The 17,701-nt window shown below is 35.0% G+C and overlaps 1 non-coding gene across 1 annotated transcript; it reads right to left on the reverse strand.

The window, feature by feature from the left end:
- Nucleotides 1-8,920: 8,920 nt before the first annotated feature.
- Nucleotides 8,921-9,027, reverse strand: LOC118343895. Its single transcript, XR_004797682.1, has one exon. It is a non-coding gene; the product is annotated as a small nucleolar RNA R71 (small nucleolar RNA).
- Nucleotides 9,028-17,701: the final 8,674 nt, after the last annotated feature.

A 17,701-nucleotide genomic window follows, 5' to 3' on the forward strand; every position in this document is an offset into this window, starting at 1 on the left:
TCCCTATATGCTTTCTAATATTTTCTAAAATTTGAATATACATAGAAATGCCTTTCTCCTATATTTTTTTTATAGCCTCAAAATTTTGTATAATTTCTATATATATTATCTATTTTTACGGATGTGGCCCCACTAAAATTAAATTAAAACTAAGTTTAGGTGAAATAATAAGATTATTTAACATGGATCTCAAAGTTTTTTATTATACAATATTTGGATTCTTGATTGGAATCCAAAGTGAAAGTAAGGAAAATCATTTAAGTTTGATGGTCTATATGAAAAATAGTTGAGATGTATCATCCTCTAGATTTCATTAATGAGTGAAAAACAATTATTTAGTATCTCAATTGGGGCATTATATGCTTAATGTGACACGACAATATTAAGATTTTACACGAAACTTAATAAATTAACTTAAATATTAGAGTGAAACTTGGTCTTCTAAATTCTTTTGATGTCTCTTGTTCATCGAAAGATATTATATTCTTCAAGGAGTCCTTCTGGGTGCAGATTCATCACATGCCACTTAGTGGAATGACTCGGTGCATGGGAAAACAAGTTGGAAAAGTGATAGGGGATATTGTAGTTGAGGTGGATGTGGATGATGATGGTATCGGATGGGGTCCTTACCTTAGAGTCCAAGTTCAGTTGGATAGCACCAAACTTGTCCTAAGAGGCAGCCTTATCAATATTAAAGGCAATAAAGTTTTGCTTAATTTCAAATGTGAGAGGTTGCCCAATTGTTGTTTCAATTGTGGCATTATTAAACATGAAAAATCAGGCTGTTGAAAGGCATCTTGAGCCAGAACTTTACATGATGGAGATCAAAATCAATTTGAAGTCTGGTTCTGAGCATTGACTAAAAAAGTAGCACTAATCCTAGTAACAACATCAACGGTAGCAAGGCGAAATAGAAAAATTATATTTGCAGTCCTCACTTAGAGATTGTATGTGCAAACCCTTTATTAAATGAGAAAAAACATCATTTTAAGAGTGATATTTTTGTAATTTTAAAAAATTTTAAAAATAAAATTATCTAGATTTACATTGTAATTCTCAAATGGAGACTATATGTAATATTGCTCGGCGAAATATGGTGAAGGTTGAAAAATCAACAGGTAGAATATGCTGATGTGCAAGGGACTTAAACAAATATGGTACAATTCAAAAGGCACAGAAGACTTTGCTGAATTATACTCTCCTCATAAAAAAAGGTATCGATTACCATATTGAAGAAATCATTGAAGATCGAAAAAGAATCACCAGCATGCTAACAGAAAAGGAAAGAAAAGCAGACGTGGAAAAAAGTTATTTTTGAGGAATTTAAAAATCTGCACCAAATCAAGAATCTATGTCAGACACAGCAAACATGGAAACATCAAGACAAAGGAGTATCCACATATGCATGAAGATCTGACTTGCCTTATTAACCCTTTATGCTGTGAGATTACTAGTTCTGAAGCTGGGATATATCAACATGTGACTCATAATGGGATGGGGCCAAAGTTTAATGAGGACCCCTAAAATGAAACACAGATAATTAAAAAGACTGAAGAGTCCCCTATATGCATGAAAGCTCAAGATGGTCCAAAGAGTAAATGAGGCTCTACTCTTAAGCGGATAGGAAAAGCAAAGGCTATAAATGACTCTATTAGAGCATTCTCATTGGCTTGGGTAAATGCATATTCAAAATTTAGTCAATATCACACTTTTTTATATTTACCTATTCCATTTAAATTCAATCCCCACAATAGATTAGCCATTCACATTTTATATAATACTAAAATATTATTATTTTAATAATTAATTAATTAATTTTATTTTTATCACATTTTATAGTTCTACTAATTAAATGTTAATAATAATTATATTCTAGTTAAATTAATATTAAAAAAATTATTATTAAATGTTAATAATAATTATATTCTACTTAAATTAATATTAAAAAAAGTATTATTAAATGTTAATAATAATTATATTCTAATTAAATCATTATTAAAAAAAGTTTTATTAAATGTTAATAATAATTATATTCTAATTAAATTAATATTAAAAAAAGTTTTATTAAATGTTAATAATAATTATATTCTAATTAAATTAATATTAAAAAAGTATTATTAAATGTTAATAATAATTATATTCTAAATGTTAAATGTTAATTATATTCTAATTAATTTAATTTCTTTGCTTGGAGCGAGAAATTAGTATTTTAATGTTTGGTGAATCAATTTTGGTTCTTTATCTTTGGCCAATCACTGTAGCAGAAATTTAAATTATTTTGGAGATGCCCAATCTAATGTGGGGTCTTTTTGACACAAGTTATTTAAATTTTAGACATTCTTTAATTTTGACCAAGCTAATGAGAATGCTCTTAGTATTGAAGATGCTAGAAGTGACTATACTCAAAAAAGGATTATCCTCTCTTCCCTGAGATTAGACATGAAGGGAGTTCAGATGGGAGAAACTAATACCCCAGTAACTAAGAAAGTTAAGTTCTCTTTTACCCCCCTAGTAGCTAGACATGTGGATATATTTGCGGAAGCTGGTAGCCAGCTCTTCTAGTTTCAATGAATCTCTTAAGTCGAAACTGTAACCCCTCAAACAATTTGACTCATTAATCGTATAAATCTATGATTAAGAAAAAGTGTTCAAATACAATTTCCCTCGTGGAGACTAAGGGGATGTTAGGAGAATGAGATAAAATGTGAATTTTGTGAATAATAATAAGATGATTTGTAAATAGTAATGAGATAATTTAATATAAATATTTATTAGATTTTGAGAAAAGAGAGAAAAAATTAAATAAAAATATTATAAAGTTAAAATATTGTTATAATATAATTTTTTAATATAATTTTTGTTTTAAAATTTAAAAAAGTTGAATTATTTTTTGTCGTTTGTTTAAAAAGTTAGAAAAGTTGTAAAGATTAGTTTAAAAATATTTGTATTTGAATAATAGTTGAGAAGAAAATGAGATATGATGAGATGAAATAAAAAATGTTTTTAACCATCTTCTAAAGCTGTGTTTGGGTGCTAAAGTGATCTCATTGATATGAGTTGATATATGAATAGTAACTCTTATTGATACGTATTTGAATATGTGAAGGAGGTTAAGATATGTATATGATATCGATACCAAATTTGCTTCTCCCTCTTCCTCGCTCTACCCTCTCTCTCTCTTCCGATTGAAATTTTGAAACAAAAAAATGAAAAATTGATAATAATGATAACAATGAGAGTATTTTCGGGTGTAGAGTTCAAATTATACTGAAATAGAAAAATATTGTACACATAAAAAAGAAAGAAAAGAAGGGAGGAAGCAAGCAAGCAAGGAGGTGGAAATCGTGGGGGGTGGGGAGAAATCTAGAATGGGCCATTCCACAGAGCTTGGTGGACAACATCGTTGTCCCGTTGTGGCGGCAACATACCTGGTGTCGTGCGGCAGAAAATCTAGAATGGGCTGTTTCACAGAGCTTGGTGAGCAATGGCGTTGTTGTCCTGTTGTGGCAACGACAAACATGGTGTCGTGTGGCGGCCTGGGCTCCCAAAGTTCACGGTAATTCACTTTTTCCCTTCTGTTGCTTTTATCGTATAAGACCGGACTCATGATATGGAGTGTAGACTTTTACATGTGGCGAGCTTTTATTAGGGGCTGTTAAAGGCCCAAGGATAGACCGACCGCTCCAAAGAGGAACTGAACAAATATATGGGGGCATTTAAGGATATTTTGGATTTCTGGTCACTTAGTAACATTTTTACTACAGGACAGAAGTATACTTGGTCAAACAATAGGAGAGGTTCAAACTTCACTAAGAAAAGACTTAATAGAGCAGTAGCTATTCCTAAATGGCATGACTTTTCATGGTGGTAGGTGCTTTGTTATGCCAGCTTAGAGATCATGCTATTTCCCTCTCTTTATTTTAGCCTCAAGTACAAATCACAGCAGTCAGAGAAGAGGAAGAAACCTCATATATAAAGCAGCTTGGGCCTTGAGGGAAGATTGTGCAAGAACCATTTCTAATGCTTGGGGCACAAAAGCAGACGTCCCTCACATCACAATAAGATTTTAGAATTGCAGAGAATTTCTTAAGAAATAGAATGCAGATGTTTTCCTTAATAATTAGAGAGCTATTAAAGGCAAAATCAAGAGTCTGGGACAACTATAAGATATAGGAGTTGGTGATTATTCTGCTGCTATCCAACAGCTACATAAGGAGGTGGGCACAATGCTAGAGGAGGAAGAATTAAAATGGAAACAAATGGCTAAGCAAAAATGGCTTCAGTATGCTGATAGGAATACCAAATTCTATCACATGTTTTCAAATGAAAGAATGAAGACCAGTATGATTACCCATATTCAGGACAATCAAGGCATTTTTATCAATGATCCAGAGAGAATTGATAAAGTATTCACAAATTGTTGTGCTGATCTCTTTACCACTTGTCCAAACAATTTGTTTGATTTTCTATCTAATTTGAAGTCTCGAGTAATAGTAGAGATGAATTACAAACTTTTGTAAGATTTCACATACCAGCAGACTCTACAAATCTCGTGTGGAATGGAACTTCCTTGCAGCAGTATTGAGTAAAATGGGCTTTGATCAGAAGTGGATTGATTTGGTGATAAAATTCATAAACTCTGTATTCTACTTAGTTCTCATTAGTTGGAACCCTCAACACTCTTTTCAGCCTTCAAGAGGTATCAAATAAGGGGATCCTCTTTCTCCATACCATTTCATATTATGTGCTGAAGCCCTCACTTCTTTGCTCAACCAGGCAGAGGAAAGAAGAATTATTTCTGGAGTCCCAATTGGAAAGAGCCATCTGTGCATTAACCATCTTCTATTTGCTGATGATTGCCTCATTTTCTGCAAAGCAAATTCATTGGAATGGAATCGATTGTTACATACTCTTGAAGTTTATGAACACGTCGCAAGTCAAATGCTAAACAAAGAAAATGGATATATTAATCAAGAAATTCTGGTGGGTGTACAATGAAGATTAGTCCAATATTCACTGGGGCCAATGGAATCAGTTGGCGCTTTCCAAAAGCTCCGGAGGGTTAGGTTTTAGGAATTTAAGAAGCTTTAACATGGCTATGCTAGCAAAGCCAAGTTGGAGAATACTACAAAGCCCTGAGTCATTGCATGCTTGTATCTTCAAACAAAAATGTATCCCAACTTCTGAAATTCTATATGCAAATATTGGAAGTAGACCCACTCTGGTGTGAAGGAGTATTATGGCAGGCCAACAATTATTGAAGCAGGGATTGATATGGAGAACTTGAAATGGAACGAAAGTTAATATTTTGAATGATAGATGGATTCCCAGACCAACTGCTCATTTAATCAAGTCTCCCATATCTGAGTTAGATGCTGAAGCAAAGGTTTCTTAATTTATAGATATTGATAGATCTCTCATTTCCATATATGCACCGAATTAAGGCTTCCACAATTCTTGTAATTAGCTTATTTTTAGGACTCAATCAAATTAGTCCACTTTCCTTGTATATATATTTCCTTAGCTAGTTCATTGTACTGCTATTTATTTTGTAAAGCTTAATGCAAAATAATTCAATCCAGTCCAATATTTCTCTCAATTCTTCCCTCTTAACATGGTATCAGCCAAACATCAAAAATCCAGCCATTCTGCCATGGCCGACACCAGTAACCCACCCATCCCCTCCTCTTATCTTCTTTACCCCTCAGATTCTCCAAGGTTAATTCTCGTTAATAGCCTTCTCACAGGTGACAACTATCCAAAATGGCAAAAAGCCATGACCAGAGCCCTCAATGCCAAGAATAAACTTGGCTTTGTCGATGGCACCCTCATACCCCCTGAAACCACTAAACCCGAATATACTCAGTGGAATCAAACAAAGGATATGGTTCTTACCTGGATCCTCAACTCCATCAGACCTTCCCTCGCCAATTCCCTCGAATATCATACCGATCCCCGTGCTGTCTGGCTCGACCTCTCTTCCCGTTTCTGCCATGGAAACAATGCCCGCATCTATCACCTCAAACGAGCCCTCTCCTCCCTGCACCAAACCACAAACTCTGTCCATGATTATTTCAACCAAATCAAACAGTTGTGGGATGAACTTAGCCATCTCCAAACCACAACTGACCTTAAAGACATGCAACGACAGGCTGATGATGAACGTGTTTTCCAATTTCTCCTTGGGCTCAATGATTCTTTTGCTCCTCTTCGCACCCAAATCCTGGCCATGGATCCGTTTCCCACCATCGGCAAAGTCTTCCCCATCCTGTTTCAAGAAGAGCAACAGAGGCTCCTCAACCTCCAACCCTCAGCCTTCGAAACAATGGCCATGGCTACTCGCACCGCATGCGGCAAAGATGGCCACACGCGTGACCGTTGTTGGACCCTCATCGGGTACCCCCCAGGCCGAGAGCCCCGCACCAACAAATCGCGGTCGTCCATCTTAGGGCCACCTCCATTGACTGCCAACCTTGTTTCCCTCCCTCCACCGTCAACTGCGAACCTGGTTTCTCTTCCTCCCGAGTTGTACCAGAAGCTGCTCAATCTCCTCGCACCACCGACAGCTTCGATTGACCCATCTTCCACCCATTTTGCTGGTAACCTCTTCTCCCCCTCTGATTTTTCCTTCAATCGGCGCCTTCATTGGGTAGTGGACAGTGGTGCGAGCCACCATATCTGTCACCAACGGGAAGCCTTTGCCGATTTGAAGCCCCTTACCCATCTGCATCACATTCGGCTTCCTACGGGACAAGATATCCCAGCCGAAGGGCTGGGTTCTTGTCGGCTCTCTCCTTCCCTCACATTACAAAATGTTTTTTATGTTGCACTATTATCCTTCAACTTACTCTCAATTTCCCAAATTGCCATTCATAAATTCTTGCCTTATAACATTTTCCTCTAATTCTTGTTTATTTCAGGACTCTCCATCGATGAAGCCGATTGGGGCGGGTAATCTATGCAATGCGCTTTACGTGTACTGCCCCGAACTAAGTAGAATGCAATGGGCATGGTGCTGGGCTGGCTCAAAACGGATGAAAAGGCCAGAGACTCACGCACGTCAAAACGCACGAAAATGGAGTCAAAACGCAGGAGCTGCAAGACGCAAAACGCAGAGTATAAAAAGAAAATAATTTTCGTGCGTCGGGACTAGTTTTTTTTTTTTTTTGGGGGATTTATTTCTTCCGCTAGTTTTTCTTCTCGAGCTTTTTTTGGGGTTTCAGCAAATGCTATGTTATTTTTGCTTCTTTTTTTCCGTCTGTTTTTGTTCTTCTTAGTTTCGGGTTTCAGCAGATTTGAGGGATACAATATATTTTTTTTATTCAGCAATTTTCCTTTGAAACAGTAATTAGTGATGTTGGATTTTAATCTTCTTGAGCATTTTGTTAATCTAGAGATGATAGGCTAGATTTTTAGTTTGGGATTCAATGAGTAACTCATGACTATTTGGGGTTGAATTTTCTTCAATATTTAGTACTTTTGATGATTAACTTGATGGATTATATTTCAATGTGCATCTAGAAAAGATTAGAGTTCTTTGTTCTTAGTTTAGATCAATTGTAGACGTAAAGGCACAATTGATACTTAAACAAGTAACATGATTTTGATGTTTTTCTTTCACTTTTCTATGATTGTCATATAATTTGTCAAGTAGTTTTATTAGAATAAAAATTGTGGTTCATTGCTATATCATCCGACCATGATTTCTAGGAATGAGAGAATGGTTGAGAGAAAATGAAAAGAGAAGTAAATCCATCACCAAATTTGTGGGCGAAAATTGCATCCCAAGTGTTTGTTTAATTGTTTCTTACAAGTTTAAGTCAACTTCCGCACATTTTTTTTTAAATCTCTTGATTCTTAGCAATTTTAGAAAAATAGATTCACTTTTATTTTCAGCTTTACTTATGCTTGAGCGTTTCTACAATTTCACTCATAATTCATTCCACACTCCCTTAGTAAATAGCCCGATTTAGGTGTCAATATTGTTAGCGGTTAAGTTTTGAAATTTATTTCTCATTTCATATTATTTTGTTCATTGTTAGCTCATTTAGTTTACTCTTTTCTTATCATTTTAAACTTTCGTGTCACTACAAACGATATGTGGTCTTGCGAATATGAAATGTTTGCTAAATTCTCATTGTCCTTGTGAATTCGATCTTGGGATTTACCCTTGTATTACTTTGACAACTTCTACGCTTGGAAGTCAAAATTAAAAGCTGATAAAGTTTTTGGCGCCGTTGCCGGGGACAACTGGTGTTTATCAAAGCATTCTCATATTGTTGAGAAGACGTTTGTAGCGCTGTGAACCTCTTCACAGCTTGGGTGACATTTTTCTTAACTTTATTTTACTTTATTTTTTTTTTCGTTGTTGTTTGTCTTGCATATTCTTTTATTTTCTATTCTTATTTGTATGACTAGTTGGACTAGGAACCAAACTTCTCGGTTGGTTATGACAGAATCACAAACATCTTTTACCTCAGCATCACTTTCTCTTGAGTCATCTTCTGACACTAATAGTACCATGGCTGAAAATGAGAATCATGATCGGGAAGTAGTGAATCAGAATAGGACACTTAGAGATTATTTACAACCTGTTAGAACTAGCACACCCTCATGCATAATCCTACATTTGAATGCAAATGTTTTTAATTTCAAACCTAGAATGATTCCATTAATTCCACATTTTCATAGCACAGATTCCGAGAATCCGTGCCTTCATATCAAAGAATTTGAAGAGGTTTGTTCTACATTCATGGACCGAACATGCACTGAGGAGGTTATTAGACAAAAGTTGTTTCCATTTTTCTTGAAAGATAAGGCTAAAACGTGGCTAAATGCATTAAGACCTAGATCTATAGGCACATGGCAGGAAATGCAAACTGAATTTTTGAAGAAATTTTTTCCAATACATAGGACAAATGCACTTAAAAGACAAATCATGAATTTTACCCAAAAAGATTCTGAAACTTTTTATCAAAGTTGGGAAAGGTTCAAGGATCTTTTAAATGCTTGTCCTCATCATGGTTATGAAAATTGACGTTTGATAAGTTTTTTTTTATGAAAGTTTAACACCTAAAATGCGTCAATTTGTACAAATCATGTGTAATGGAGAATTTTTTGATAAAGAGCCTGATGAAGCATTTGAATATTTTGAGTACCTTGCTGAAAATACTCAATCTTGGGACACAACTGATGTGCATGATAGGTCTAGGCAAGTTGAGTCTGGTCATGGAAAATATACTTTAAAAGAAGATGATGATTTGCGTACTAAATTAACCTTGTTGTCTAGAAAAATGGAAGCTATGGAATTGAAAAATGTAAATGAAATGCATGCTGTCCATAAAAATTCAGAGAAGTGTAGCATATGTGAGGCACATGGGCATTCAACTAATGAGTGTCCCACGATGCCCGCATTCAAAGAGGTATTGTTGGACCAATCTAATGCTGTAAATATGATACAAAAACCATATTCTGGTCCTTACTCTAATTCTTATAATCCAGGATGGAGAAAACACCCAAATTTCGGGCGGAGGAATGACCAGCAAGTAGCTCCAGCAGCCTTGGCTCCGGGACCCTCTCAACTCGCAATTTAAGCACCTCCAATGCAAAAGAAGGGATTTGAAGAGACGATACAACAATTGTCAAACACCTTGCAGCAGTTTATGTAAGGTCAAGTAACAATCAACAATCAAAACTCTCAAGCGATAAATGACATTCGGAGCACACTTACAAAGATGACTACGGCATGGAGCTCTTAAGAGAAAGGAAAACTTCCTGCACAATCTCAACCCAATCCACAAAGTCAGCCACCACAAGTAGCGGTTGAGAGTTCAAATATAAGGCAAGTGAAGGCAGTCACTACTTTGAGAAATGGTAGGGTGGTGAACATTCTAGCTCAAGGTTCAGACAAAGCTGGTAAGGTCTCTAAACCTGTACAAAATAAGGTTGAAAATGGTGAGTTTGAACAGAATGAAATTGAGACTGAAAAGATTTCATGTCCTGTGCCTGCTCCTTTTCCTCAAAGATTGGTTCCTCTACACAAAGATAAACACCAATCTGAAATTTTAGAAATATTCAAGCAAGTTAGGATTAATATCCCTTTGTTGGATGTCATTCAACAAATTCCTACATATGCTAAGTTTCTAAAAGATTTGTGTACGGTTAAAAGGAAGTTAAATGTGCAAAAGAAAGCTTTTCTTATTAAGCAGGTCAGTGCCATAATTCAGAGCAATACCCCACCAAAATATAAAGACCCTGGTTCACCAACAATTATTTGTGTTATAGGAAGTTTAAAAATTGGTCAAGCATTGTTAGATCTAGGTTCAAGTGTGAATCTACTGCCTTATAATGTTTATGAGCAATTTGGTTTGAGGGAATTAAAATCAACTCCTATCATTTTACAACTAGCGGATAGGTCTATTAAAATGCCAAGTGAGTAGTTGAGAATGTTTTGGTTCAAGTGGATAAATTCTTTTATCCCGTAGATTTTGGTGTGTTGGATGTTCACTTGACACCAAAATCTTCTTTTCAAACACCTGTGATTCTTGGGAGACATTTTCTTGCTACTTTAAATGCATTAATAAATTGTAGGAGTGGTGTTTTAAAGCTGAGTTTTGGGAACATGACCCTGAACTAAACATTTTTAATATTTGTAGACAACCTCATGACTTGGAAGATGTACAAGAAGTGAATTTGTTGGAAAGCATCCTTGAGGAGGAGACTTATTTGGCATACCAGCCCACTAACTTGCTGTTTGAGTTAGAAAATATTTGTGAACTCTTCACTGATGACACCCCATTGATGTTTCTCCTATTTTTAATGCAGAAAATAAATTTGAGACTAAATGGAGGCCAAAGATTGAGCAACTCCCATTGTTGACAGAAAGTTTGAAGCCTTCAGCAAATGAAGTCCCAACACTAGAGTTGAAGCCATTGCCAAATGACTTGAAATATGCATTTCTGGGACCGGACAGCACCTTCCCAGTAGTGATTTCAACTCAACTCTCTCATGATCAAGAAGGGAAATTGATGGAAGTCTTAAAGCAACACAAAGGTGCCATTGGGTGGACAATCACAGATATAAAAGGTATAAATCCTCTTGTGTGCACTCATAGGATTTATTTAGAAGAAAATGCTAAAGTTTCTAGGGAGATGCAAAGGAGATTAAATCCTACCATGAAAGAGGTGATAAAAACAGAGGTTTTGAAGCTACTTGACGTAGAAATCATCTACCCTATTGCGGACAGCAAGTAGGTAAGTCTCATTCATGTAATTCCAAAAAAATTTGGGCTTACCATTGTGAAAAATGAGAAAGATGAACTGATTCCTACTAGGATTTCTACTGGTTGGCGAATGTGTATAAATTACAGGAAGTTGAATGCCGCCACTAGGAAAGATCATTTCCCTTTGCCATTTCTTGATCAAGTGTTAGAAAAAGTTGCGGGCCATGATTTCTATTGCTTTCTTGACGGATATTCTGATTTTTACCAAATAGAAATAGAACTCGAAGATCAGGAGAAAACAACTTTTACTTGCCCGTTTGGCACTTTTGCATTTAGAAGAATGCCTTTTGGACTATGTAATGCACCAGCTACTTTCCAAATATGTATACTTAGTATTTTCAGTGACATGATTGAAAACTGTTTGGAAGTATTCATGGATGATTTTTCAGTGGTTGGCAGTTCTTTTGATGCATGTTTGACTAACTTACAAGCTGTTTTAGCCAGGTGTGAAGAGAAGCATTTGCTTCTCAATTGGGAAAAGTATCATTTCATGGTTCAACAAGGCATAGTTCTTGGTCACATAGTCTCATCACGAGGTATTGAGGTTGATAAAGCTAAGATTGAACTTATCTCCAAGCTTCCTATACCCAAAACAGTAAAAGAAATCAGATCATTTCTTGGGCATGCTGGGTTTTATAGGCGATTCATTCAAAATTTTAGTTCTATCTCTAAGCCCTTGTGTGAGTTACTTATGCATGATATTGCTTTTGAATGGACCTCTTCTTGTCAAAATGCTTTTGATAAGCTGAAAATTTTGCTCACTACAACCCCTATCATGCAGCCCCCTGTTTGGTCTATTCCTTTTGAGATAATGTGTGATGCTAGTGATGTAGCCATTGGAGCTGTTCTTGGACAGCGTAGAAATAAGTTCCGACATGTCATTTCTTATACAAGTAGAACTCTAAATGGAGCCCAAATAAATTATTCTACTACAGAAAATGAATTGCTTGCTGTAGTTTTTGCATTAGACAAGTTTTGAACTTATATTCTTGGTTCTCCTGTGGTTGTTTTCACTGACCATGCAGCGTTAAAGTACTTATTGTCGAAGAAGGATGATAAACCACGTTTAATCTGATGGATTCTTCTTCTCCAAGAATTTGACCTTATCATCAAAGACAAGAAGGGTGCTGAAAACGTAGTTGCCGACCACTTGTCTCGGCTTACATTTGCTGAAAATGAGCACACTATCCCTGTCATTGACTCTTTTCCCTATGAACAATTAATGTTGATTGAAAATTTGCCTTGATTTGCTGACATAGTTAATGTTTTTGTGACAGGACAAACTCCACCCCATTAGAGTGCTCAAGACATATAAAAATTCAAGCATGAGGTAAAATCATTCTTCTGTGATGATCATTACTTGTTTAAATATTGTTCTAACCAAATCATAAGGAAATGTATGCCTGATCATGAGATACAAGCTGTTCTTTCTTTTTGTCATAATGAGGCTTGTGGGGGCATTTTTCTACAAATAAAACCGTTGCAAAAATTTTACAAAGTGGGTTTTATTGGCCGCGTATGTTTAAGGATGCGTATGATTTTTGCAAAACTTGTGAGCCATGTCAAAAACTAGGCACAATTACTAAGAGAAACATGATGCCTTTACAACCCATTTTGGTCATTGAGATTTTTTATTGTTGGGGGGTTGATTTTATGGGGCCATTTCCATCTTCTTTTGGTTATTTGTATATCCTCGTGGCTGTTGATTATGTTTCTAAGTGGGTTGAAGCCATTCCATGTAAAACAAATGACTATAAGATTGTGCTTAAGTTTTTAAAAGAAAACATTTTTATTAGATTTGGCATGCCTAGAGCTATCATTAGTGATAATGGAACTCATTTTTGCAACAAACCATTTGTTGCCCTCATGAAAAAATATGGTATACACCATAAGGTTTCCACTACATATCACCCGCAAACGAATGGGCAAGCTGAATTAGCTAATAGGGAACTTAAGCACATCTTAGAAAAAACAGTCAACCCCAACAGAAAAGATTGGTCTTTTAAGGCTTATTGATGCACTTTGGGCTTATAGGATAGCCTTTAAAACCTCTCTTAACATGTCACCTTATCGTTTGGTATATGGAAAGGCATGTCTTCTTCCCGTTGAGCTTGAACATAAGGCATATTGGGCTGTTAAACAATTTAATTTTTCTATTGACCATGCTGGTTCAGTGAGAAAATTTTAGATTTCAGAATTGAATGAGTTTAGGCAAGATGCACATGACAATTCTAAATTGTCAAAGGAATGCATGAAGGTATTACATGACAAGCACATCCAAATAAAGAATTTTGAGCCTAATGAGCAAGTCTTACTTTACAATTCCCGCCTCCATCTATTTCCAGGCAAATTAAGATCGAGGTGGAGTGGGCCTTATGTAGTTAAGGTTGTGTTTCCATATGGAGCTGTTGAGATTACTAATCCTCAAAATGGAAATACTTTCAAAGTTAATGGCCAACGACTTAAACATTTTTTGACAAAACTTTCACATGAGGATACTTCCATTCCTTTGGAAGATCCCACTTATTCTCATGGTCCTTAGCTCATCTTTGTTTTGCTTTAATTTTTTTTCTCTTTCTTTTCCTTTTATTTTTCTGCTTTTATTTGTTTCAGTTCTATGTTTTGTTCTTTCTTTCTTTTTATTTTTCTTTAGTATATCTTTTCAGGTTCAGCACTGTTTATTCTTTTATGGTTTCATTTTTACGTTCACAATCCTTTCAGCCATCTCAGGTATTTTCCTTCGGCCCTATTTTCTTTCATGCCTTGTTTTATTCATGATTTGCATTGAGGACACTGCCCATTTTTAGTTGGGGGGTAAGGAGAGCCTTCTACCATTAGTCTCTTAGGATTAATTATTGTGGGGTCTGATTTTTTTTTGCTACCAAGCTATTATTTTCATACTTCTCTACTTAAGATCAGATAGTTGCAGCTTTGGGCTATACTAATTCCCATTGGTTAGTTTTAAGTTTGACACTTGACCTTATGATATGTCTTAGCAACTCAAACTTGGGAAAGTTACTTCAAAGCTATTGATTGATGACCTTAATTGACACAAACAGATACTTTTTGTGGTTTGTTTGATGACAATCAGTGGTTTCTTCTAAGCAACTAGCAAGAACTACAATGAACCATATCTTAATGGCTTAGGAAAAGTGTGATGAAAATTAAAAAAAAAAAAAAAAAGGTTGCAAAAGTACATTAGAAAAGGGACAAGCTAGAGATCATGCAAAAAAAAAAAAAAAATGGTGCAAGTACATTGGAAAAGGCTGCCTATCACCGGGATCTATTAAAAAAAAAAAGGTCTTTCAAAGTGTGATAGCGTGAAAGCCGCCAACTATTGTGAGAAATCTTGAAACTAAAAAATGGAAATCTGTTCACACACTTGGTACACTCAAAGATCTTCAGCTTAAGTACATTTCCCTTGTTTGAGCTCTTGAGAATTTTATAAGCTTGTGGTGTTGAGCTAAAACCTGACTTAACTACATTCTTATGCCCAAGATTTCAATATGATTGATCTGTTGTAGAAATTTTTGAGTTTAGTAGCTCACTCTTGGATCCTATAATATTTTTATCGCATTATTTGCTAAAGACTAGCAAAAAGCTAGTTGGGGGGTGTGATAAAGTGTTAAAAATTACATGATTAAGTTGCTAAAATGAATGATTTGTTTAACCAAAAAAATGAATTAAGCACTTAATTATATAGTAAAGTTTAATGCTTGACTCAATGTTAAATTTTGTTTAATATCCCAAATTTTATTCTGATATTTTACTAATGTTGCAGGGCATTGTGGGAAAGATGTTAAAAATATATGGGTATTATTGGAAGTACCCAATTAGCATGGCAGTAACAAAAGAAATGCATAGCAGCTAGGGATTGGAAACAAAACAAAGAAAAGAAATGAAAGAGGGATCGAGCCACTTGCACGGACGAGCGCATTGCAGAGAAATGGTGCAGGGCACTCGCGCGATGAAACGACGAGCAAAAGGCGCATTGCAGAGGGAAGGCCTCACCTCAAAACGCAGGGGCTGGAAGACTCGCACGGGTGGATACCACTCACGCGAACCTGGACTGGACTCAAAACGCGCGGGCATGGTGCTGGGCTGGCTCAAAACGGATGAAAAGGCCAGAGACTCACGCACGTCAAAATGCACGAAAATGGAGTCAAAACGCAGGAGCTGGAAGACGCAAAACGCAGAGTATAAAAAGAAAATAATTTTCGTGCGCTGGGATTAGTATTTTTTTTTTGGGATTTATTTCTTCCACTAGTTTTTCTTCTCGAGTTTTTTTTGGGGTTTTAACAAATGCTCTGTTATTTTTGCTTCTTTATTACCTTCTGTTTTTGTTCTTCTTAGTTTCGTTTCAGCAGATTTGAGGGATACAGTATATTTTTTTTATTCAGCAATTTTCCTTTAAAACAGTAGTTAGTGATGTTGGATTTTAATCTTCTTGAGCATTTTGTTAATCTAGAGATGATAGGTTAGATTTTTAGCTTGGGATTCAATGAGTAACTCATGACTATTTGGGGTTGGATTTTCTTCAATATTTAGTGTTTTTGATGATTAACTTGATGGATTATATTTCAATGTGCATCTAGAAAAGATTAGAGTTCTTTGTTCTTGGTTTAGATCAATTGTAGACGTAAAGGCATAATTGATACTTGAACAAGTAACATGACTTTGATGTTTTTCTTTCACTTTTCTATGATTGTCATATAATTTGTCAAGTAGTTTTATTAGAATAAAAATTGTAGTTCATTGCTATATTATCCGACCATGATTTCTAGAAATGAGAGAATGGTTGAGAGAAAATGAAAAGAGAAGTAAATCTATCACCAAATTAGTGGGCGAAAATTGTATCCTAAGTGTTTGTTTAATTGCTTCTTACAAGTTTAAGTCAACTTCCGCACATTTTCTTTAAATCTCTTGATTCTTAGCAATTTTAGAAAAATAGATTCACTTTTATTTTCAGCTTTACTTATGCTTGAACGTCCCTACAATTTCACTCATAATTCATTCCACACTCCCTTAGTAAATAGCCCCATTTAGGTGTCAATATTGCTAGCGGTTAAGTTTTGAAATTTATTTCTCATTTCATATTATTTTTGTTCATTGCTAGCTCATTTAGTTTACTCTTTTCTTATCATTTTAAACTTTCGTGTCACTACAAACGGTAATATGTGATCTTGCAAAAATGAAATGTTTGCTAAATTCTCATTGTCCCTGTGAATTCGATCTTGGGATTTATCCTTGTATTACTTTGACAGCTTCTATGCTTGGAAGTCAAAATTAAAAGCTGATAAAGTTTTTAATTTGTCATCATACTAGTCGATTTTTTCAAGGGGACTAACAACTGGAGCCAAGTTGGCTTGGAGGATACAAGAGCTTTGTTAAATTTGTCATCGTACTAGTCGATTCAGCATGTCAAATGTGAGGCAAACTCTGCTACTAATAGGCTTTCCATGGATGCATTAAACTTTCATGAAGATTTGTTAGAAATTGAGGAAAGTCTTGATTGTATTATCTCTATTGTATTGAAAAAAATAATGTAATTCTCTCTGTTGAGCAATAAAATTTTGTGTCTACGAAAAACAATACTTAACACATAAAGAAAAAGATAAACAAAGATCATTATATATAGAAAACAATTTGACGCTACACGGTATGGTTTGGAGTTTTGAACATCTCATCTATTAATAGTCATGGACCATGGTACTTGAGGGGATTCGTATTGTTGAGTTTGCTCTTGTTTACGTTGTATTCTCTAATTTGCATGTGTTGCTTTGCATGTTGTCTCCATAAAAAATGTTTAGCTGTTATCATCCAGTCAAGATACCCTTAAATCATGTTCGGGATAATGAAGAAGTGTATGAGTTTGTTTAGAACGTGGTGCAAATTCTTTTTAGCCTCTTGCAATTGCTAGTCAATGTCGAGTTTACGCGCACATGCTACCTAATCAAGCTATGGAGGCTTATGGAGAGCTTCTTAGATTAGGAGGAAAAATATGATTATGATTATTATTATTATTATTATTAAATATATAAATAGTTGTAGATATTAAAATTATTAAATGAAATGTGGCCTAAGAGTCTTGTTTAGATACAAGAAGTGTTTCATCTTATCTCATATCATCTCATTATTATAATTTTTTCAAATTCGTATACAAATTATAATAAATAATTTAAGTTTTTTAAATCTCAAAATAATAATAATATTAAAAAATAATATTGTAACAATATTTTATTCAATTTTTAAATTTCAACTCAACTCACTATTCAAACCACAACTTACTTTGTAAATGAGACATTGAATAAAGTAACGTCACAAATGCAATAGGTTTGAAACTTCGATCTAATTTGCATTAAAAATAATTTTATAATATAATATATTACAATAAATAACGTAAAGAAAAATGATGGTATG

Source organism: Juglans regia, chromosome 11 (assembly GCF_001411555.2).
Source record: "Juglans regia cultivar Chandler chromosome 11, Walnut 2.0, whole genome shotgun sequence".
Lineage (NCBI taxonomy): Eukaryota > Viridiplantae > Streptophyta > Magnoliopsida > Fagales > Juglandaceae > Juglans > Juglans regia.